Source organism: Hyaena hyaena, unplaced genomic scaffold (genome assembly GCF_003009895.1).
Source record: "Hyaena hyaena isolate Hyena2069 unplaced genomic scaffold, ASM300989v1 scaffold_1835, whole genome shotgun sequence".
Lineage (NCBI taxonomy): Eukaryota > Metazoa > Chordata > Mammalia > Carnivora > Hyaenidae > Hyaena > Hyaena hyaena.
Window position 1 is genome coordinate 74,256 of NW_024082470.1, and position 25,004 is coordinate 99,259.

Here is a 25,004-nt window from a genome sequence, read left to right on the forward strand (position 1 = left end):
ACCCCTCCTAGTTATAGCTGTAGGAGACAGATACAAAAGGAACATTACATATGTCAAGATAGGTAGAAGATGAAATGTACCTTAAAATTTAGTGATTTTTTTTTAAGTTTTATTTTTATTTAAGTAATCTCTACATCTGACATGGGGCTTGAATTCACAACTCCAAAATCAAGAGTCACATGCTCCTCTGACTGAACCAGCCAGGCATCCCCCAAAATGACTGATATTTCTTCTGACTGGTAGAGAGGAAGAGGAGACACTCAAAGAATAAAGACAATGAGAACAGAGACGGTGCTTGTTGTCCTCGCGATTACGTTCCTCAGGGAGGCCTAGTAAGGTGCTGGTTCCAGAGTCGGCCCACAATAAATACTAGTTGGTTAAATCAATGAGAGATATGCAAATATTAGATGTTTTAGACTCTAGATTAAAGATAGGAAAATGGGCAGAGGGAAGCAATTAAGACAGTTTCCACACCTTAAGTGCACAGTGATAAGTACTTGGATAATGAGAGTAAGATAAGAACAGAGACAACTAGGAAAATTAAACAGATATGGACAGAAATAAGTAGTGTCTAACTGGATTAGTGAAGAAATAGTAAAGTGACATCAAGGAAAAGCTCAAAAGACAAAAAGCATGTAGGGGATGGCAGTAGTGAAGATGAAAAACTCAAGGTGGACAGGAGGTTAAGTCACATTTAAGGGAAAATATTCTTTAGTCAGATTAAGAGGCTATGTAAGAACTAGATGCCACCTTTAATTCCTTCTTCTCTCTTAAAACCTCCATGCTCTAAATCACTAAGTTCTCAGGATTTAACATCCTAAATATCTCTTGCCTCCGTTCTTTTCCCTTCATTCTACTACACACATCTACAGTAATCTCTATATCTTCACTTGGATTATTATAATAGCCTCCTAAGTGGGCCATTTTTGCCTCGAGTCTTATTTCAAGTCCATTGTGATATGCAGCTTCAAACTGGATCCCAATGGCCCACACCTCCCTAATATTCATGTTCTTGTGTAATCCCCTACTCTTGAGTATGGGCTGGACCCAGCAACTTGTTAGGACCTAGTGACCTAAATAAAGCTAGGGCCTGATGACTTGAATAATGTACAGCAAAAGTGAGGACATGGCACTTCTAAAATCAGGTTAAAAGACTCTGGCTTCCATCTCGCTCACCCTGCTCTCTTGCTCTCTCACATTGTGCATAGCTACCATGTTGTGAGCTGTTCTGTGGAGAGGCCTAAGTGACAAGGAACTGAGGAATACCTCTTAGAGGAACTGAGACCCTCAGTCCAATAGTCCAAAAGGACCTCAGTACTTCATTTCAGTGAGCTTAGAAGTAGATTCTCCCCCCATATGAACCTTGAATTGACTGTAGCCCTGGGTGACACCTTGACTGCCATCTTGTGAAGGACTCTCAGCCAAGGAGCCTCACTGGCTATGACCAGGTTCCTGAACCAAAAACTATAAGATAATGCCTGTTAGTTTAGCTACTAGGTTTTTGGTTTTCTTTTTTTAATAATTTGTTATGTATTCTTAGATAACTAATATAATCATTCTTTATAAACCTATTAGACTATCTAAAATCAGTATCTGACCCTATTATCCCTTCCTCATTAAAAAAAAATCCCTTAAAACCTCCCCACTGCCTAGAGGATTAAATGTAATCTTTTTAACATGGTATTTTTGGGGGATCTGCCCTGTCTAGCTTCACCTGCTATCAATCTTTGCTTCACATTTTAAGCCCTCAAACCAAACATACTTACACTTTACTTTTAGCTGTTCCTTCTTTTCATGCTTTGCTCTTGCTGTCACTTCTGCCTAGAATGTTGTCCCTAAACTGCCTCGTAGTCTGGCTTCTAACCTTCTTTAAAATCTCAAGTGTCACCCCTTGTAGAGTATATGTCCTGATCCCAAACTGTTCTTTTCCCAACTGTATGAAATGTCTTCTCTGTGCTCTTCAAGAAAAAAAAAAAAAAAAAAAAAATCTGTGCTACCGACGGCAATGTTAGAGGAACAAAAATGAGTGGAAAGCAACTGGAAGGGGGGGGGGTTAAGGATTTTTACAGCAAAAAAATACTGGTTATTCCTTAATGTAACCTCAAGAGCAGTGTCTGTTTCTATCTACTGTGCTGTTATATTATACAGGTGAGGATGCCCTGGGTTTATAAAAAAAGGTAAAGAAAAACATGAAGGTAGACTTATAAGCTACAGTTCAACCATTGTGACATTTTTCTTTATTCTCTGTCATTTCTCAGGAAAGAGAAAGGATCGGTCACAGAATAGTTTTATAAACTAACTTACAATTTTTATGTTTTCCTACTTTCCTTACTGTACTTTTCAGAAAGTGAGGCACAAAAATGGTTGTCCTATAATAAAATTTTGAGAAGAGGGTTTTTTTTCCATGTACCTCTTTGAACCACACAGAAAAATTTAGCTATTTTGATCATTTCTTCTTCAGTCTTTATCCCAAGGAACTACTAATAACACCTAAAGATTTTTGAGGTGGAAAAGGCACTCAAACAGAAATCATGATACTTGGGTTCTAATTCTGCCATTAAATAACTCTGGACAACATGTATAAGCCTTCCAGAGCACCAATTTTCTCATCTGTAAAATGATGAAGTGGATTACATATCTAGGCAATTCAATCCATCTTCATCTTTCATTCCATAAGAGAAAAAAAATGGTCAAACTATAAGGAATACTAGTGCAAGAATATAGTTGGAGATGAAAGAATATGTCTCTTTCTGGGAGGCAGAGTCACAAAATGAGATGAGATCTTCTTGGCAAATTGATTTGCTTCTGCAAATGAATTTTACTAAGCAAACAATATGAGTAAGCAATTACTGAACACTACTATATGCCCTCTTTGGCATCATATTTCCTAGAACCAGATAGAATCTTACTCTAGAGTTGGAAATGATGGCCTAGAACATGAAAAGAACTTGCTAAAAGACACAGCTAGTGAGTAGGAGAGCTAGACTAAAAAGATCAAGTCTTTAGACTCCAAATTCAATTTTGAAAAGTTCAAGTCAACAAACATTTATTATATGCCAACTATGTGCTAGGCACTGGAAATAAAAAGATAAATAATTCACAACAGCTACTTTAACGGAATTCAAAACTTTTGAAAAAGCCTATAGACAGGTCACTGGAAGTCAGGCAACACTCATTGAGGGCCCTGCATTTGGAAGAAGACGCATATGAATGGAGAACTGAGGATGATGCCTATGTCCATTTACATTTCCCATGAACTTTTGGTGAACAGTTTTCTTTATTAATATGTTGGTAACTTACTTTTAAATATTCCTTTACAAATAAAGAAAAATGGGCAAAAATGGAAAAGAGAATACAGACTTTACTGTAGCAGAAGGCAAACACTGTGAGCAATGATATTACGTAGAAGGTGTGAAACATCTTTTTGCAAACAAGTTTCAAAATATTTGTAATGTTTTAGAATACCTAGGCATAGTCTAGTTTTTCTAATTTTTGTGTTAGCTAGAACACAGTAAGAGATGGCTGAGTCCAAACTATAATAATCCTTGAAGAGATCAGCCTTAAAACCATAAAGGACATTCCCCTAATACAGTCTCTTAATAAGTCATCCAGAACGACCATCTACAAATTTATCCAAACCTTTGTTCAAATTTTTATGTCTACATTCCGTGTATGTTGCCTCCCAAAGCCAGCTACTCTTTGCCACCACATTCATTTAAGAAAGAAGGGGGAGGGGGAGGAGGAGAAGGGACAGGAGGGGGGCAGGAAGGAAGGAAAGAAGGAAGGACGGACGGACGATTATTTCTTCTTTTCACATAAAATTCATTTATTCACATGTGGCGCTTAGTTTGAAGATTCTAGAATTGTTCCATGTACCATGATCACAGATAACACACTATTTGAATAAACACGGAATTTAGAAATCATTCACTTTAACAGTCAATTCAAGAATCTTAATGCAAATAAACATTTTAATCAAGTTAATTAGTTTAAAAATAACCAAATAAAAGATATCATAATGATAAGGAAATAATATAGAACAGAGCCTTTTTTGGCAAGGATCAATGAGGTGTGTGTTGATTTTGCTATATTATAAAATTTGAAATGGTTGCCTGCTTCAGTAGAATTTTAATGAAATGTTTACATTCAACAGCAGCAAGCATTTCACCAAAGCACATGGATGTGTCACACTAATTTTGTCTAACAGGAAGGATTTCAGCTGTAACTATAAGTAGGGCATGAAACTGTGGAAGAGGGGGAAAGGTACTTGCTAAATCACACGGTGACATGCAATTCAGAACCAAGGTCAATTTCTGTAACAATTTCAAAGATCATAAAAATGTAAAAGAAACCTGCAGAAACTTTATTTTTGCCTTTTAAAATTGTGTTTAGCTCAGGAGTTTGTGTCATATTTTTCTGATTAACTATCGTAATGGGAAATCATAAAACAGATTTTAGCATGGATCTATCTACCCATAATGAAAGGATATGGGGAAAAAGACAAGCTTAGCAAATTCCTGACTGAGCTAACACTTAGAGCTGCATCCAAACCCAAAAAGGAAGCATTTGGAAATAATTAGAGGTTCACTTCTGGTTGACTAACTCAATTCTAACTTTAACAATGAAACACCATTTTCCTAGCATATATAAAAGGCATGAGTCATTAGGTATATGAGTTTACCAGTAAAACAGGGTAATGGTTTTATTCTTAAAGAGCTGAAGGTAAATCAAATTTATAATCATATAGTCATAAACATAAAATTAATGTGAAAGTTTAAATGCTAACAGATTAAATAAACAATAGTTATTACTCTTTATTGCCAGTAACTTTGTAAACGAAAATATACTCAAATCTTACTTTGGAAGGAGCTTTTATTGAAAGAGTCTCACCGTTTCAACAGTAAATTATCTAGCCATAATTATGAATAAGCCAAACAAAAGAAAAGGGTATACATTATGAAAACTTCTGAAGAATAGACTGGTGATAATCTTAATGCTTAGCAATAAAAAATTTCAGAGAGCTGAAACTATTACTTAGATCTGAGAATAAACACCTATAATAATAATTAAAACATAATTACTGATTCAGCTTTTTGAATTGGCTTATGGGCTTAGTCCTTGGGCATATTATCAGGGGTTCTTATAATCTGCAAACATAGGAAAAGATAGTTGTACTTTTTAAACAACCCATACATTTGAAGGTCTGGTATATGTCATGCACTTGAAAATATTTACTAGACAAAACCCCAAAGAAAACTGACCCAAAATTGAAATATACTCTACGTTTAGAAACAGTAGTTCTATCGAAGCTGTAAATATGCAGTCATATTTGCATAAATACAATTATTTCATACTGATGAACAATTACCTTAATTAAGCCAGAATTCCATAAGCGTAATATAGAAGAGATAACCCCAAACCACAGGGACTGTGGTGTACCTTATAATTATACAGAGTTCAAACCTATGGCTTAAATCGATGCACATTTACAGAGTCCCTACTTTACTTAATAACAGTGATAATAAAATACCCTAAAATATCCCTAGAACTCAGAGCCAAAGTCATGAAAAGGTCATCCTTTTCCTTAAACTTCTGCAACTTAGTTATAACACCTAATGCATCTGGTCTTTGGATCAAAAACATTAGTAAATAATGTCAAATTAGTAAATAATTAGTAATATCTTTGTTTAGACAACACTTAATAGTTTTTAAAATGCTTTCATACAATTTTTCTAGTTTGATCCTCACACCACCCTTAAGTTAGTAACCTTAAGAAAAATATCCCATGTTGGAATGATCGAATACCAGGCGTATAGATCACTTAGCCCAACTCTCTCATTTTACAGAAGAGGAAACCAGCTCAGGGGGAGTAAGACAACTTGCTCTCAGTCACACCTTGCCATGAGGCAGAGTTGGACGGGCTGAATCTACCATTCAAGCTTCTGCACTGCACTGCGGGGCCTCAGCGTGATGAAGTCTTCCAGGGCCAGAGACCATGCCATGTTCTTTTTATTCCCAGGGCCCAGCACAGTGCTTGCAATATAATAAGCATTTAACACATGTCTGCTGTATGTATAATCTATTTACAAACTTCAAACATTAGTGGAAGATAATTAGAATATAGAATACTCTTATTTGATGTGATTTCAACCCTTCAAAGTAATAGATAAATAGGAAAACAATAAAGTTGCCTTCAATTTAATCACTCCCCAGAAGAATTTCTAGAAATAAAAGCAAAAGTATCTTATTCTCTGTTTAGGTACAGGTGAGAAAGAATTACGCTTTGGCAGGAACAATCACCATTCCCTATTCTTGCTTTGCAATTTATTATCTTAATAAAAGCTCTTTTGTTCATTCTCATGGAAAAAAACTAAAATCACACCAGAAATATAAGAAAAAATTAAAAGATCTATTCTGTATCCATAAGGAACAAAGGTGTAGGTAAAGAAGAAAATGAATGTAAATTCACCCCAATAGCCTGTCAAGAGGGAGAGAATTTGGGACAAGACAATAGAATCAGTGAGGTAAGAGGGCAAAAGCTCAACAAAATAATCAGTTCTGAGAAGACTGGGCAGGAAAAAATTCACATTATTTGTATTAAGTATGGCAACACTTATCTTGAAAAGATAATGCGATCTGGAAGAACCTCCCCACTCTTCCATTACCCACTGGAAAGCAGTAGCTAGACTAGAATGGACAAAAGCAGGAGATAACGTACTTTAAGGAAATCTGCATTTAAAAAAAATTGTATTATTAGAGAGAGCAAGAGAGCACAAGCAGGACAGAAAGGCTGAGAGAGAGAGAGAGAGAGAGAGAGGGAGGGAGAGAGAATCCTAAGCAGGCTCCACACTCCACACAGAGCCCCATGCGGGGCTCAATCCCATGACCCTGGGATCATGACCTGAGCTGAAATCAAGAATCAGAAGCCCAACCAACTGAGCCACTAGTCGCCCTCATTTTTAAACAATGAAGACCCAGCATTTTGTTTAGAAAAACCAAGTAAGATGGCAAGAAATATTTATCACAACTATCAAAATCAAATTAATTATCATTCAGATAGCTTCAGTGATCACAAGTTTTAACTGAGAACAAAAAGGCCTTGTGATCAGCAAGAAAAATCCAAAAGGAATGGAACCAAAATGCTGATTATCTCTAGGCTCAACAAGGCTATTAGGAATCTGAGCTAAACTGGGCCTATCTGGTTTAAGTTAAAAAATGGTATTATGTATAACTGATTCAATCTATGTGATGTTCAAACCTTAAGGCTTCCTCACCATACAGTGATAGAGCTTTGCCTCTGGAGGGCTGGGCGTGTTCCTCAGAAGAAATCCAGTACCCAGGAAGGATGCCAGAGGGAAGTAGAAAAGGGGCACTGTTAACATGCGGCAACTCCCTGTACCCTCCTACATGACAGAGGAAGTCCATCCAATGAACTATATTTCTTTTATTCTTTCCTTCCTTTCTCTCTTTTTTCCCTAGTTGATAGTGAATAAATAAGGGTCAGTTGGGGGGGGGGGAGGGCATGCTAACATCATAAGAGAGAAACCATTTAAGTGAATGTTATCCAACAGCATTCCTTGGGGGAAGGAAGGTAGGCAAGCAAGCAATTAACACTGATACAGTGCTTCACAATTTTTTGCCAATTTGTTCTAGACTTTATATACCTTAATCCATTTAATCCATACATAACAAATTATGAGATAGGTATTCCTATTAACCCCATTCTAAAGATGAAAAATTGAAGCACAGAGAGGCTAAGTGACTTGGCCGAGGTCACACAGCTAAATGGTGAACCAGGATTTGAACCTAGGCACTTTGGCTTCATGGCAAAGGCTCTTAACCGCTCTGCAATATTTCCTCCAATGAAGTCATCAAAATGACTTTGCTAGTGCTTACAAAATGCCTTTACGTACAGGAGAATTGTGACTTTAGGAAAAGCTGATCTTCAGAGTGTATAGGAGGTCTGGCCCACAGAAAGAAATTTAAAAGCTCAGGAAAAGATGAACAGTAGTAACAATATGAATTTTACTGCTGCCTGGTTTGTCAAAATTTGAATAGAAGCAAATCCCTGACGGCTAGTTATTATTACGGACCCATGCTCAGCGATAACTTCTGAAGTCACATGTTTGTGAGAAGTAAACCAAACATGGGAAATACAAAGGAAAGCCAAAAGGACGTTTATTTAATTGTTTACCCAAAGTAAACTTTTAAAATACCACTGGGAGAACAGACCTTTTATTGAATATCTCAAGGTAGGTTTCTAATTGCTACGTTACAGTGGATGCTGACTACATGAAAATACTTAGCTGCTGAGATAGGGGTGGAAGTCATGTTTTCCAAGCATTAATTAACCAAAAGAACCGAGTAACTTAAGTAAGTGCAGGCTATAGCTAGTGGAAGAGAGTTACAAACTGATTACACACAAATTAACAATGAACATTAAAATTAAAGAGCCAAAAGGGACTATTTTTTTTTCCTTTGGCAACAACTGAAAAACAGTGAAAAAAGATTAAGAGTGAATAAATAAATCAGAGTTGAAACAACTTCATGTGATTTCCAATTTTAAAAATTTACTTTTACTTTTTGAATGAAATCTTGCCATTTGCAATAATGTAGATGGAACTCGAATTTATTATGCAGAGTAAAATGAGTCCTTCAGAGAAAGACAAATATATTTCACTCATATGTGGAATTTAAGAGACAAAACAGATGAACACAGGGGAAGGGAAGGAAAAATAAAAGAAAAACAGAGAGGGAGGCAAATTATTATAGACTTTTAACCACAGAGAACAAACCGAGGGTCGCTGGAAGGGAGGAGGTCAGTGAGGGGATGGGTGAATGGGTGATGGGCACTAGGAGGGCATTTCTTGGGATGAGCACTGGGTGTTATATTTAAGTGATGAATCACTAAATTCCACTCCTGAACCTCCCCACCCCCCAAAAACTCCAGAAAACAAAGCAAACAAAAACTATATGAGGCACACAAGAGTGAAAAATATAGGGTTTGACCTATAAATATATTGCTACCCAAACAGAACAAATCCAGTGTCCTTTAGACACTAAGGAATAAGACTTTACCCAGTTTCTACTCCTAGAAGACACCGTAATCCATATTGATAACTGGTCCTTGCACATGATGCTTACCACCTTTTAGAGTTTAGAAAATTATCTTTCCATTAACAATTATAATCTATTACATGAGATAAAGTCAGACAAAACAACCCCAAGAAAACAAATGTTTACAGAACAAAAAAGGTTGGGAATAGTCCCTTGCTTTCTGAAAGAAGAGTCCCCTGCAATGTGATGTACTAGGAATGCAAGACAAAGGAGGCTGACAGAAATACAGCTTTACCACATTCAATTTCAGAAAACTAGTAGGAAGGTAGAAATTGTCATTTCAGGGCAAGAGATACAGATACAATAATATCTCCTTACAAGGAAAACACTTGTTCACCTTACAAGGAAAAGACGTGTCTAACTCCACCAGAGAGCCGTCTTCCCCCTCCTCTGGACAAATGCCACTTTCTCAATATGCCCCTCCTCTTAACAGGATGCACAATCAGAAAATAAAGCAAACTAAAAGTGAACTTAACAAAAGCACAGCCACCTCATGAACCCCTGAAAACAAAATCCATGAAAACTAATGACTAAGAGATTGCTTCTGATTTGTTTTCCCCAACTGCAGAAATAAGAAGGAAACATTTTGTTATGTTTTAAAGGCCTGGGATTTTAGTAGACAGTCTACAAATATTTTTTTTATTTAAAAAATTTACTTATACTTTTTATTGTATTTTTCTACATTTTTATTTTAATTCCAGTTAGTTAACTTACAGTATTATATTGGTTTCAGGTGTACAATATAGTCATTCAACACTTCCATATATTATTTGGTGTTTCTCATGATAAGTGTACTCTTAATCACCCCACCTTAATTTTTTAAAGGCTAAAAGTTATCTATGATTCCAAAGTCAAAACTACAGCTAAAAAATATATTCAAAGTCTCACTTCTAATTCCTTCCCTCTGTCTAGAAGTAAACATATTATAGTTGATTTTGGTTTATCTTCTAGAGTTTCTTTTGGAAATTTATAAGAAAACATCCACATTATATGTGTACCTCTTCTTATATAAAAGACAGTAGCGTTACTTTTTACATGTCTCTTACTATACACCTATATAACATGTGCTACATTTCAAGAGGGTTTTAAATTTTTTTAAGTTTATTTATTTTGAGACAGAGAGAGCATGTGAGTGGGGTAGGGACAGAGAGGGAAAGAGAATTCCAAGCAGGCTCCACGCCGTCAGCACACAGTCTGATGCAAGAGTCAGACACTTAACTGACTGAGCCACTCAGGCACCCCTCAAGTGTTTTTTTCAAATAATATATCTTGAAAATCATATATTACCACATAGAGGTCTTCCTTATTCTTTTTTATTATTATGGTAAAAAATACATAACATTGAGTTTATTGTCTTAAACATTTTTCAGTAACAGTAGTGTTAACTTTGTTGTGCAAAATATCTGTGTAACTTTTCATGCTGTTACACTGAAATTCTATATCCATTAAACAGTAATTTCTCCTCCTCTCCCTCCAACCCTTACCAACCAGCTTTCTACTTTCTGTTTCTATAATTTTTAATATTTTACACATTTCATCTGAATGGGCTCATATAATATTTGTCACATTTGGATTGGCTTATTTTGTTTAGCATAATATCAAGATTCATCTATGTTTTAGAATGTGACAGCATTTCCTTCTTTTTAAAAACTGTCTACCCAACACATTCAACATTTGTTGATGAGAAACTGCCTTTTCTGCACTGTAGAGTCTTGGCACTCATCAAAAATCATTTAGTTATATATGCAAAGGTTTATTCCCAGGCTATTTGTTCCATTGGTGTATGTGACCAGGACCTTTATTCCAGGACCATGCCATCTTCATTACTGTTGCTTTGTAGTATGTTTTAAAATGTGGAAGTGTGAGGCCTCCTTCTTTCTCAAGGTTGTTTTGTCTAGTCATAGTCTCTTGAGAGTCCATTTTTTCAAATCTTGAGACTTTTTTTCCAGCAAAAAATGTCATTGGGATTTTAACAGAGAATCCACTGAATCTGAGATCACTTTGGGTACTATACACATTCGAACAATATTAAGTTCTGATCCATAAATAAGAGAAGTCTTTCCCTTTGTTCTTATCTTTGATTTCCTTTATCAAAGTTCTGTAGTTTTCAGTGTACAAGCCTTTCATTTCCTTGGTAAAGTTTATTCCTAAGTACTTTATCCTTTTTGAGGCTATAATAAATGGAATTATTTTCTAAATTTCATTTTTTGGATTGGTCATTGTTATTAGTATTTTTAAAAAATTAAGTTTTGAGTGTAGATTTTGTATTCTGCAATTTTGCTAAATTCTTTTATTAGCTCTAACAGCTTTTTGATGGAATCTTTAGGGTTTTCTACATAGAAGAACATATCATGTGTGAACAGATCATTTTAATTCCTCTTTTTCAATTTGTATGCCTTTATTTCTTTTTCTTGTCTGATTCCTCTGGTTAGAATTTTCAGTACTATGGTGAATAGTTGTGGTGAAATTGGGCAGGCTTCCTTCGTCTTGATGTCAGAGGAAAAGGTTTCAGTCTTTCCCCACTGAATATGATGTTGATTTTTCTTATATGGCTTTTATTATTGAGGTAGTTTCCTTCTTTTCTTAGTTTGTTAAATGTTTCTACCATGAAAAGCTGTTGAACTTTATCACATGATTTCTCTGCATTGATTGAGATGATCATGTCTTTTTTCCTTCACTTTGTCCATTTGGTATGTAACATCAATTGATTTTCATGTGTTGAACTATCCTTGCATTCCAAGTGTAAATCCCACCTGCTCATGATGTAAGATACTTTTAATGTGCTGTTGAATTCATTTTGCCTAGTATTTTGTTTAGGATTTTTGTGTCAATATTCATGAGGAATATTGGTCTATAGTTTTCTTTTCCTGTCAAGCAGGTGTCTGGTTTCAGAACCTGGGTCATTCTTGCCTCAGAGAATGAGTTTTGGAGTCTCACCTCCTCTTTAATTCTTTGGAAGAGTTTGAAAAAGAATTGGTGTGAATTCTTCTCTAAATTGTTAGTAGAATTCACCAGTAAATTCATCTGGTTCTGTGCTTTTTGTTGTTGCTGATAAGATTTTTATTAGTGCTTCAATTCTTTAATCACTGGTTCCCCACTAGTAATAGGTTTATTCAGGTTTTTTTTTTCTTCATGATTCAGTCTTGGTAGGTTGGATGTTTCTAGAAATATATCCATTTCCTCTAAGATTTGCAATTTGTTAACATATACTGTACATGGTAGTTTCTTATATTTCCTTTTATTTCTCTGATACCAGTTATAATGTCTCCTCTTCATTCATTGCTAATTTTAGATATCTGAGTCTTCTTTTTTCTTAGGGTGTCTAGCTAAGGCTTTGTCAATTCTGTTGATCTTTTCAAAAACCAACTCTGGGTTTTGTTGACATTTTCTATTGTTTTTCTATTCTCTGTTTCACTTATCTCTGCTCCAATCTTTATTATTTCCTTCTTTCTGTTGACTTTCAGTTTAGTTCCTCTTTTTCTAGTTCTTTATGATGTAAAGTTGGGTTGTTGATTTGACTTTTTTTAAATGTAGGCGTTTATTACTATGAAGTTCCCTCTTATTACCACTTTCACTGTATCCCATAAGTTTTGATATGCTGTATTTTTGTTTTCATTTCTCTCCTGATATTTTCTAAATTCTTTTGTAATTTCTTCTTTGACCCACTGGTTTTGAAAGAGTATGTTACTTAATTTCCATATAATTTTGGATTTTTGTGGGTTTTTGCTAATGATTTCCAGTTTTATTCCATTGTGGCTAGAGAAGACATTTTATATAATTTTAATCTTCTAAAATTTGTTAGGACGTTTTTTGCTCCTAACATGTAGTCTATCTGCGATATTGTTCCATGTCTGCTTGAGAAGAATGTGCCTTCTGTTATTATTGGGTGAAGTGGTCTGTATTTGTCTCTTAAGCCCAATTGGTCTACAGTATTTTTCAAGACTACTCTTTTCTTATTGATCTTCTACTTGACTGCTTTATCTGTAACTGAAAATGAGGTACAATGTCCTTCTTTGTCTCTTATGGTAGTTTTTGTCTTAAAGTCCATTTTTCTGATGTAAGTATGGCCATTTCAATCTCTTTAGGTTCCCGTTTGCACAGAGTATCTTTTTCTACCTTTTCACTTTTAGTCTGTGTAAATTTAGATCTACAGTGAATCTCTTATAGGCAGAACAAAACTGGATCATGTTTTTGTTTGTTTATTTTAATATCCATTCAGCCAGTCTATGTCTTTTACTAGGTATGTTTAATCTGTTTATATTTAAAGTAATTACTGGTATGATAGGACTTACAATTCCCATTTGTTTTCTGTCTTATAGCTTTTTGTCCTTATTTTCCTCCTTTCCTTGTGTTTCAATAATTTTTCTATAGTGACATGTTTGTTTTTTTTTTTAATGTTTTTTATTTATTTCTAGGAGAGAGAGAGAGAGAGAGACAGTGTGAGCAGGGGAGGGTCAGAGAGAGAGGGAGTCACAGACTGAAACAGGCTCCAGGCTCTGAGCTGGCAGTCAGCACAGAGCCCGACGCGGGGCCCGAACCCACGAACCGCGAGATCATGACCTAAGCGAAAGTCGGACGCTTAACCGACTAAGCCACCCAGGCGCCCCTATAGTGACATGTTTTGATTCACTTCTCATTTCCCTCTGTGGATAAATATCCTAGAGGGTTTTGTGTGTGTGTGTGTGTGTGGTTATCATGGCATGTGACCGCTTTCAAGATTCTTACTTTACATGTGACACTTGACAGTCTTAACTATGAGATGTCTCAGTGTACATCTCTTTAGATTTACCCTAGTTCTTTGAGTTTCTTGAATTTGTATATCCATTTCTCAAATTTTATAAACTTTTTGCCATTGTTTCTTCAAATAGGTTCTCTGCTCCTTTCTTTCATTACTGAGACTCCCATAATTTGCATATTGTTCTTCTTGTCCATAAATCTCTCAGACTCTCTTCATTTTTAAGCTCCCCTGCTTCAGTAATTTTTGAGTCCTGTGTTCAAGTTCACTGATTCTATCTTCTGTCTGGTCAAATCTACTCTTGAGTCCTACCAGTGAATTTTTCAATTTTGTACTGTTATTCTTTAGTTCCAGAATTTCTGTTTGGCTCTTCTTCATAGTTTTTATGTCTTTGTTCATATTCTCATTCTGTTCATGCATCATTTTCCTAATTTTGTTTAGTTGTCTATCTGTGCTTTCTTTTTAAGTAATGAGGTATCCTTATGATGGCAATTTTGAAATCTTTACCTGGCAATTCACATTTCCTTTTTTTTTTTTTTTAATTTAGTTTCTGGAGATCTAATTTGTTTCTTTAAACATATTATAGTTGGCGGTTTCTTTGTAGGTCTTGTTTTTTATTGTTGGGGTTTTGGCATCTGAAGAATCGACCAACTCTCTAGACTGTGTGGTCTGGTTTCATACAAGAATGGCTTTCTCTACTCTGCTTGTTAGAGATTCTGGACACCTCAAAAGTCTTTTCCAGGTATGTATCCTCTATGTGATTTTGTAAGAACTCTGTCCTATTTGAAGAGGTTTGCTGGCTTCTATTCCCGAGCCTTGTGTTGTGTGAGCCTTCTGTTGTGTCCATTAACAATGCTGCTGGCTGGGCTACCCTAAATCGCAGTTCAGGGGTTCCATCTAGTGTCTATCTGTGGTACTGCAGGCTCTAATGCACAGCTGTTCTCAGGATTGCCCAAGCTGTCATCCTGTTTCGGTCAGTTCATGCACACAACCAAGAATGACATTCTTAGGCAGCACCCCCTACCCCCCAAAAGTCAGTTGGAGGTATGCTCAACTCCTTTTCCTTTCCAGGGAGAATATGGTAGTTGGAGTTCCTCGCAAACACTCCAACCTGTGTGAGGGGCAGGGGCCGAGTGCTAATGCCCTAATCAGAGTGGAAAGTGTCACATATTTCCTACCAAGCCTCCATGTAGTTGGCTTCCCACTAGACTGGGGTGCAGGAACGCTTGAACTGGCTTCAGAATTTCTACAAATGTATTTTGTCAGTTTGTTGGTTTAATTTAGGTCTCCATGGAAAAAAGAGAATCTAGGACTTCCTATCTTGCCATCTGGCTGATGTCACTGCTCCCTCCCCAACTTATTTTAATTATGCTAGATTCTGTCAATGTTCTTTCTGCAGAGATAGTACCATTCTCATTTCTATCAGGATGTTCTGCCTATTTTATTTGTACGCTTGACAAAAGATTATGCAAACGTTTGAGTATTTATTCACCTGATAGATGAGAGGTGGTGTCTCAGGGTAGTTTTAATTTGCATTTTTTTTAATGAGTGAGGCTGAACTACTTTTTTATGTTTAAAAGTCACTTGTATTTCTTTTCATGTAAACTAAATGAACTTACACTTTTGCCCATTTGTTTATCAGGCTATTAGTCTTTTAATTTTTCTTTTTAGGAGCTCTCTCTGTATTAGGGAGGTTACCCTTTCATGTTCTAAGTGGCACATATTTATCGGTTTATTACACCTTTGACTTCCCTTTTGTTTGTTGGTTTTTTTAAAGTCAGAAACCAATATTTTATTTCTAAAGCTCTGCCATGTATTTCTAGCGGGTGCCAATGATCCCCAGCCACCCTCACACCAGGCTTCTCTGTAGCCTGCAACAGAGTGTGGCCATCAGCAGACCAGCCCAGAGAGGTACCCTGGGATGGCTTTGCCTTGCTGCTGGTACTGATAACTTCCTGCCTCAGTTCACCTACAGTGATCTTGTCTTCCAAGTCTCAGATCTTGATGCAGGAGCCCGTGGCGGCACAGAGCTGGTATCAGCTGGGACTGAAGCACAGGGCACTGAGTTGCCTTCACTGAGGTCCCACAGCATGATGTGGCCTTCTTTGCCTCCAGCAGCACAGAGGGATCCACCTGGAGAGACACTGTGTTCAGGGAGCCCATGTGGCTGATAGGGTTGGTCCTCAGCTTGCAGTCTGCCCAGCTTGTCCCCGCCACAGGTGACAATGATGGGACCCCTGCTAGTGGGTGAAAGGCAGACACAAAACACCCACTCCGAATGGCTCTCGTCCTGGACTATATATTTGTATACATACTGTGTACTCCACGGCAGAGACAATGTACTGTACTCCACAGCCAGAGACAATGTGCCACTTGTCGGAGGATAAGGCCACACTCAGCATATCCTTGGAATGGCCTACAAGTCTGCGTTTGGTGGTATCCGTTGTGAGATCCCACAGATGAAGAGCAAACTGAGAGAGCAAAGTGGCCGTGTGAGGAGACGACCACGTCACTCACAAAGTTGGAATCACCCTGAAGAGCATGCTGTGGCATGCCCTCACCCCTGGTCAGCTTCCACACGACGATGGTCTTATCTTGAGAGGCAGAGAGCATCGTGTCCCGGAACTGGAGAGTTGTGCCAAACTGGGTCACTCAGCTGCTGTGGCCCTTGAGGGTGCCGCGAGGCGTCACCTGGCCAGTCACGGCAGTAGCACGTGCAGGTGTCGCTGGTCAACAAGAATGGAGGTGGACAGCTCAGGGAGACTAGCACCATAGCTCCTCCTGCCAAGGCCCTGGCGCAGGAAAGCGCTCGACTTCCTCTTGATGGTTTCTTTTCCATGCCCAGATTCTTTTTCATGTAACTTAATTCATCAATCTTTTTTCTTACTGATTCTAGTTTTGAGCCATAGTTATAACCCTAATATTCTCACATTGTAAAACAATTCTAATATACTTTCTCCTAGTATTAGCATGGTTTCATGTTTTACTTTGAGAGCTCTCGTCAATTTGGAACTCATTCAAGTATACATAGCATGAACTACAGTTCCAAATTTATCTTTCTCCAAAAGACAGTCCAGTTATTAGAAAGGATAAAGACCACCTTTATCCTTACTGAATTTGTATTTGCACATAAATCTATTTCTGGATTTTCTCATCTGCTCCATTAGTTTGCTTCTTCAGGCTCCTCACTATTTTAACTATACAGGCTTTACATTTTATATTTTCTTTTCCAGGGTTTTCTTAATCATTCCTCCTGCTTGTTTGTTTTTCCTTGTAAACTTCAAGATCAACTTTCACTACCACCCTCCAGAAAAAAATCTGTTGGTATTTTTATTAGAATGGTTTCAAGTATATAAATAAATGTCAGGATTGACCTGTTTATGATGGTGATTCTTCCAAAACAAAAGAGGCTCTGTTCAAGTCCATTTGTGTTTTTTAAAAGTAAACTTTTCCTCACACAAGTTTTACATATTTTATCCAAAGACTGGGTTTTGCTTATGTAAGAAGAGTATTAATTTTGTACATCAATTTTGTTATCTGTGACCTTACTAAATTACACTTGTTACAGTGTTTCCATTATTTTCACAAGCCTTAGAGAAATAAAGTCATAGATTTTACATAGAAGAATAAGTCTTTCTCTCAAATACTCTCTTGTCTATAGCTGTTGGCTAACAATCACTAATACATTACTATACTTCCTCTGCTCCTTTTTATATTTCTAAGGCTGTCTGCCACCTTTTCTTAACTAGGATTCCAAATCCAAACTACCAAAAACACACAAAATACTCTGAGTGACTATTTCTGAATTCCCCCAAGGATAGTAACATAATTAATACTTTTCTAGATACATAGGTGAGAAGTTAATGCTTACAAACAAATGAATGCCTTACGGCATTCTTTCCCAGAATGCTGGTTGAAAAGGCTGTTAAACTAATTAGTATTTGTAAATGCTCTCACTATGATGGTTTATATATGATTTAAAAATACAATTATTATATAATAATGTTCCCATTTGTTCAATTTTACAATACAGATACATACACAAACAACAAGTTAAAATCTTAAGAAACTACTTACTTCACCCTACAAGTACAGTTCATAAATTATAACCGTTTGATAGCCCAGCCACAAAGGAAATTATTAGGCAACACCCAAAACCATATTTGAAAAAAAATCTTCATGATTTCTCAAATATAGGATTATTTGAAGATATAGTAGCTTCTTATATGTTAAAAAAAAAATGCTACTTTTTACTTAATATAGTTCACAAATTGCCTATTTAAACACACTCAACAAGATTTATCAAAATTAGTATCTGGTCCAAATCCTGTATTCATTAATAATGATGATCATCTATAATTTAGAATTTCAAATTTGTAATTTTGCTTTCATTAATGCATACTCTTTTTCATTGTATATAGCTATTTATGACCATAACTGTCATTTCTAAAGTCTGGAGTTTGCCTCTACATTTTGGGCGACTTTTTTCTTCAACTTGTAAGGAACAAATATATTACTTGAAAAACTTTTACACCTAACAGAAAAACAATTTCTTTTGCTTAAAAGTTTTTCTTTGTATTTACACATGATTGTGGTAAAAAGGTACAAAGCACTATAAGGTGGTAACTGGTGAGCTGCAGAAAATGGATTTAAAAAAAAAAATTCCAGCACAGCTTCAAACATACCACACCAGAAACAAAGATTATTTCTGCATCCTGTTTGTGTATATTTTCCCATCATGCATGGGTACCTCTTTTATTTAAGTGAATCAAAAATCAAGCTACAAATCTATGTAAAGGGCATCACTTTTAAATAAATTACAGTATGTTTCAAAGCTACAACTAAGGGTTCATATTTCTGATGCTAAGTTATGAATCCACTTCCCATTCCAACTCAACTACTGAGAAAAAGGGAGCAAAACAACTCTGAAATCTCTTAGAAGTGTATTTTCAGAAGATAAAAAATTACATTCTCACTATTCTACTCAATCTTCTACTTTTCATCAGGAAACAAAATTCATCACAGCAGAACTCAGTTTTACTGAGCAATCTATAGCACTCTTTCCCTGTGTTAGAAAATGCTGAGAGAAAAAAAAATGTCTTTTACTAAGAAATCACTTTCACTGTGAAAGTGAAAACGGAAACACTGGGAAGCCTATGAAAGAGAGAGAGACATCTATTTCCACAACATGTTCTCAATCAAGGATATTTAGTTCCAGAAAACATATGGAGCCCTATTATTTCTTTTGCTCTTGGTGAATTGCAAACATATATAAGAATTAAGGGTAACGAAAATTACTTCTTTACACTCCATTTTGTTGAGTCTGTAAGAGTTTTCATGTATTTCCAAGATCAGCTTTGGCTAACCAAGCAACATCTTACCCAATATGAAAAACATCTCAGAGTGTTCTGCTTACAAATATTTCCTTACCATATGAACTTGAAGTATACTTTTTTTCAGTTTGTTGATTTTGAGAGAGAGAGAGCAAGTGATATAGGGAGGGGCAGAGACAGAGGGAGAGGGAATCCCAAGCAGGCTCCACACTATCAGCACAGAGCCCAACACAGGCCTCAAACTCATGAACCATGAGATCATGACCTGAGCAGAAATCGAGAGTTGGACCCTTAACCAACTGAGCCACCCAGGCACCCCAAGTTTGCTTTCTTACCATAAAAACAGACAACCAGAATGTCTTTATTTTGTCCTTTGGAGCTACTTTTTTAAAATTCCCCTCCATTTTAAAAATTTAGGTTTTTAATGTAAAGTCAGAAACACTGGCTTGCCTTAGAGACATTAGGAAAGAAGCACAAATTTAAAATTGCACCACCAACCCCCCAAAATGAAAAAAAAAAATAAAACTGCACCACCCAGAGAGACTCAAATCACACACACACACAAACACACACGTGTGTTTGTGTGTGTGTGTATGTGTTACTCTAATATTTTCCCCTGATACATGTAAAAAGAAATATATACTTTAGATATAGACTCTTCATAATAATGAATCATTCTACGTGTTGCCCTGTATCTTGTTTAACTTATTATCATTGAATTAAGGCTTTGCTACCTAATAAAATCATTACAAAACTTAACGGACTTAAAATAATAACTGTATTTTTATCTTTCATCTAGAAGCTTTGAATGCTCTAATACTGACCAAACTTAACAATCAGTGTATAAAGTAGAAACTCAATGTAAAAAAAAAAATGGTCTAGAAATGACTGTAAAGAAATGCTGGTGACAGTGGTAATGTGACCTATGGGTGTTGTGATCCTAACTGATTTTTCTTTACATCTTTAAATTTTTTCAACATTTTCCAAACTTTATATAATAACTTTATATTATCAGAAAAACCTTAAAATTTTTTAATGTTTATTTATTTTTGAGAGAAAGAAACACCATGAGTGGGGGATGGACAGAAAGAGAGGGAAACAGAGAGAATCCTAAGCAGGCACTTTGCTCAGCACGGAGTCCAACCCTATGACCCCGGGGTCATGACCTGAATGGAAATCAAGAATCGGATGCTTAACCCACTGAGCCACCCAGGCACTCCCCAATTTTTTTTAACAAGATAATTTTGTATACATAATACAAACAAAAACACTTTTCAAAAAAGGGCTCAGAATAAAAGAAAAAAGCCAAAAGAAAACCCACAAAAATATTAACATGGCTCCCTCAGCTGGTGGAACTAAGAGTGATTTTTTTCCTTATCCTTTTCTATATATACCAAGTTTCTCTGTCGATATAATGATTTCCATAATTTAAAAAAATATGTTTAAATTCACAATTAAATTCCTCAGCCTCTTCTCCAAACAACCACAGCATGTTTCTGTTCTACATGAAAACTGGCTCTCATATAAGAGCACTGATTCCCCTATAGCGCTGTTTTCTATCCCAACTGTGTGTACTACAGGAGTTTGTGGTGATGTAAACATCCTCCTTATTTATCACTATTACTTCCAGAGCTTTGCTCCTCCTACTCCCCCCCAAAAACCATAGTTCCTTTAAGCCCCAGGCCACCAGATTATTCCATTCTCTGTCCATCTTGACTACCAGTGCTACCATCCTGGGTAGGTCCCCTTGGTCACTAAAGAGTGTGGTCATGGGCTTATTCTCTTTCCACATCTTACCTTTTTCATTACTCTTAGTTTAAATACCCATGTGGGCAACGCATCCAGCACACCTGGCCTCTATATAATGGGTTTATCCTGGATCTACCCCTACAGTCATACCCTACACCTGCGGATCCCAAGTTCAAGACTCTCATAACCAGAGCCTCCCCTGTTCTCTGCACTCACCCTCCTCCCAGAACTCCGACCCGCTAATGCTCTCTCTTTTCTCCTCTTTTTTGGCATCTATTACCACCTTTAAATCTTCATTTTCCACCTCTGTAATCTCTGCCATGCTTCTTTCTCACTCTGTCAGTACTCATCTGACAAAACCCCAAGCCAGTTGACTCCGTCTATTCCATACTTTTGACCAAGTAGCTGACTGAGCAAGACTAGAGAAAAACATACAACTGTGCTGGTTGTTTTCACTTTAAATTCATGACCACAGACTTCAGAGTGGGCCCTCGGTGCTGCCAGGCGATCACACTGCTCCGCTTCACAGCAAAAGGCCTTAAAAAGGAGTTGACTACAGGGGCGCCTGGGTGGCTTAGTCGGTTAAGCGTCTGACTTTCGCTTAGGTCATGATCTCGCAATTTGTGGGTTCGAGTCCCGCGTCGGGCTCTGTGCTGACTGTCAGCTCAGAGCCTGGAACCTATTTCAGAGTCTGTATCTCCCTCTCTCTCTGACCCTCCCCTCACGCTGTCTCTCTCTCTCCTAGAAATAAAAAAAAATAAAAAAATAAAAATAAAAAAAAAAAGGAGTTGACTACAGCTGCTACCTCTGTCTCCTTCCTCCCCGGTCTCTCCTGAAGCTCCTCTGAATAGGCTTTCCTTCTCGTTACCCTTCTAAGTGTCTTTTCTAAGTCACAACAGCACGTAACAGGGCTGATCACTCCTTCCTGTTTGAAACACTCTTCACATGGCTCCTAAGATGACGTGCATCTCTCCTCCCACCTCCCGGCCACCCCACTTGCCGCTCATTAGATGGAATACCTCCTGTGCCCCACCATCCAGGGTTCAGTCCTCAGACCTCCTCTCCTCTCTACCAGTTCTTATTCTCTGGGAAAACTCATCCATCTCATGGTTTTAAGGACCATTCATAAGCAGCTGACACCCAAAGTGATATCTTCTACCACAACCTCCTCCCTGAGCTCTAGAATCCTACCGCTCTGCCCTGTTCATTGCACGTCAGCTACACTGCCCTTCTCACTGCTGCCTACACACAGCAGGCAGGTCCTCACCTTAGTGAGTTTATCTGACGCTCCCTCTACCAAGAATGATCTTCCTCTGATCAGACCCCTACCCACCTCCTTCACTTTTAAGGTCTCTATTCAAATGTTACCTTATGCAGAGGACTTTCCAAGCCCTTCTAAAATAGTAACCCCTTCCTCTGCTTCATAGCACTCACCCCCATAAGGCATTACATTATCTATTTGTATGTTCATCTGCTTTATTGACTGGAACCCCTATTAGAATATAAGCTCCGTAAGAGTTGGGTATTTGCCTATGTTGTTTACTGTCTAAAACATTTACTGGATGATGTTAAGATATGTTAAAGTTTCCTGCTTTATCTCCAAGAGGTGAGATTATGAGAACATTTCAATAGATAGGTTGTACATTCCAGTAATGTTTGCGTTTTTCTCAATCAAACGTATTACTTTTGTCATCAGGACAAAGGAAAAAAACAAATAAAAATGTTAAAGTTTAACAATAATGAGAGAGAATCAAATAATATGAATTTGAGACTACATGTTTTAAACTAGTGAGAAAAAGTTTTATACATAGATCATTAGGACTTAGACAAGGATGATATACAGATTTTATCTTGAAAGCCAACTGTAATTGATTGGTTGTGGTGGTTTGAAAGGGACCCTGAAGCTAAATTGGGTTCTACAGAAAAGAAGGATGTTTTCCAGGAAAATGGAAGGGGTGGGAATTGTGATTCATGCCAAATAAATGCCACTTCATGACTTTCAATCTTTATGTGTACCATTTCCAATCTTTTGTATTCAGCTGAGGTCTACCAAGAATTCCTTATTTGTACATCCACTGCCTATCTGAGATCTCCTTACAAAGGTCTCATGACAGATCTCAAACTTACTCACAAGCCAAACAGAACTTTTGGTCTGCAGTGCTCTTCAGAAAAAACCAAACAAACATTACTCTTCCCTTAGTCCTCTTTCATAAGGACACCTTCATTCACTAGGGTGCTCATGTAAAAACTCTTAAGAATTTTCCTTGATTCCTCCTTCACTTTGCCCTTCCCTAAACATTCATATCCCTAAGCAAATCTTATTAGCTCTATGCCCAAAGAATTTTCTAACTTTACCTGTATCTCTCCAGCTCCTAGATGAGTACCTCAGACCAAGCCACCATGGCCTCTCATTTCACTGACACTAACAGCTTTCTAGATGGTCTGCCTTTATGCACGCTTGTCCCCTGACAGCCCATTTCCTACACATCAGCCAAAGTTTTTTTTTTTTTTTTTAATAGAAATCAAATAATGTCACTGCCCTATGGTTTCCCAGTGCAGTTAAAATAAATCCAAACTCCGACCCTGGCTCATTTCCCCAGGCCTCTCTCTCCAACTTTATCTCAGATCACTTTCCTCTTACTCCCTATGCTTCAAGCCATATTGGCCAACGTCATTTTCACTCCAGAGCTTTTATCCTGGCTGCTCCCCACGGAATGCTCTTCTGCGGCAGGCTCTCTGGTGACACTCGGATCTCAGTTTAAACGCTACTTCTTCTGAAGACTTCCTTTATCACTCAATTTAAAGTAGCAAGCCAATCACTATCATCCTATCTTAACTCTCTGCACACTACAAATTACTACTATTTGTGTAGTTTACTTATTAATTTGTTTGTTGTCTCTCTCTCTCTCCAACTATAATGTAAGATACTGTAAAACAGTATCTCATCCGCACTCTGGTGAGAGGGTCTATTTAACAAATATTTGTTGAAAATGATTTGTGCAATTTTGTTTGTTTTTGTTTTAATATGTATTTATTTTGGGGGGATAGCGCAAGTGGGAGAGGAGCAGAAAGAAGGAGACAGAGGCTCTGAAGTGGCCTCTGTGCTGACAGGCTGACAGCAGTGAGCCTGATGTGGGGCTCAAACTCATGAACCATGAATGAGATCATGACCTGAGCTGAAGCTGGACGCCTAACCGACTGAGCCATCAGGGTGCCCCTGACTTGTGCAGTTTTTTTTAATGTGTTATATTTCAGTAAAAAAAGTTGCATGTATGTATTTATTTATTCATATTTGTGGGCTAACAGAATGGGAATAGAATCAGTAAGAATTCCCTATTTGGGAAGAGAGAAAGTAATTCTCCAAGGTTGAAGAAACATGAATTTATTTTGATTCAGATCCAAAATATACAAACTTTTAAAAACCTGGCAGAGTCTAGTATTGACTTTACAAAAATGAAAAACCAATTTGCCCTCAAAGAGCTTCAGAAAGAATAACAAACCTATTTCAACTTATTGAGTAAATGCAGTGGAAGGAATGGTAAAAGTTGGTATAGGCAGGTATGTTTAACTCAGTCTGGGAGGTGAACAATCAGGAAGTCCTTCCTGAAGGAAGTGCAGTTTAAACTGAAATCTGATCTGAAGGATGAGCAGTTGTGACAGATGTACTTGTGCGGGGGAGGGAGATAGGCACTCAGCGTAAAAGTATTTTGGGGAAAGGAAATATGGTCAAAGCTCAGAATCCAGACAGCTCATAACATATTTTCAGGAAACTGAAAGTAACTTACTGTGGCTGGAGGGCAGAATATAAACTGAGAAAGGGTTAGAGAAAGACTGAGAAGTAAACAGGTTATCCTGATACCCCACTGTGAAGTTTGCACTTTATCCAGAGGGTAAGAACACGCCACTGAAGAATTTAAAGCAAGACAATGTTTCCATGTACCATAATCTTATTTAAGAAAGATCACTGTGGGAGCACCTGGGTGGCTCAGTCAGGTAAGCTTCTGACTCTTGATTTCGGCTCAGGTCATGATCTCACCCTTTATGAGATTGAGCCCCAAGAGTTGCTGAGT

At 37.2% G+C, this 25,004-nt stretch overlaps 1 protein-coding gene and 1 pseudogene across 2 annotated transcripts in view; both read right to left on the reverse strand.

Moving 5' to 3' along the window:
- The window catches only part of SLC30A7 (solute carrier family 30 member 7), an 81,393-nt gene that overhangs the window by 21,341 nt on the left and 35,048 nt on the right, over positions 1-25,004 (reverse strand). The window lies entirely within an intron of this gene.
- Positions 10,882-21,256, reverse strand: LOC120226811 (annotated as a pseudogene).